General features: G+C 41.1%; 1 pseudogene; it reads right to left on the reverse strand.

The window, feature by feature from the left end:
- Positions 1-35: 35 nt before the first annotated feature.
- On the reverse strand, positions 36-154 carry LOC112485528 (annotated as a pseudogene).
- Positions 155-431: the final 277 nt, after the last annotated feature.

Genomic DNA, 431 nt, shown 5'->3' on the forward strand with positions numbered 1-431 from the left:
TATTTATTTATTTATTTATTTATTTATTTATTTGACACCTACAGCACCTGGTTTTCCTAGGTGGTCTCCCATCCAAGTACTAACCAGTCCCAACCCTGCTTAGTTTCTGAGATCAGACGGGATCAGGCTTGTTCAGGGTAGCATGGTCGTAGACAAGAACTAGTCTAGACACCACAAATGCAGCCGTAAACAAAATAGTAAAAAAATTTCTACTCTTAGGAGCTTGCATTCTACTGATGAGAGACAGACAACTTTCCTGGGTTGTCAGCTAAGGCCACAGGGAGGTTACATTTGAATAGAGACTTAAAGGAGGATCAAGCCACATAAATATATAAATACCTGAAGGAAAAGGGAGTCTAGAAAGAGGAAATGGCAAACATTAAGACTTTGAGGCTCTGAGGAATAGCTGCAGGGGGTTGGGAGGAAGGTCA

Source organism: Pteropus alecto, unplaced genomic scaffold, assembly GCF_000325575.1.
Source record: "Pteropus alecto unplaced genomic scaffold, ASM32557v1 scaffold5, whole genome shotgun sequence".
Lineage (NCBI taxonomy): Eukaryota > Metazoa > Chordata > Mammalia > Chiroptera > Pteropodidae > Pteropus > Pteropus alecto.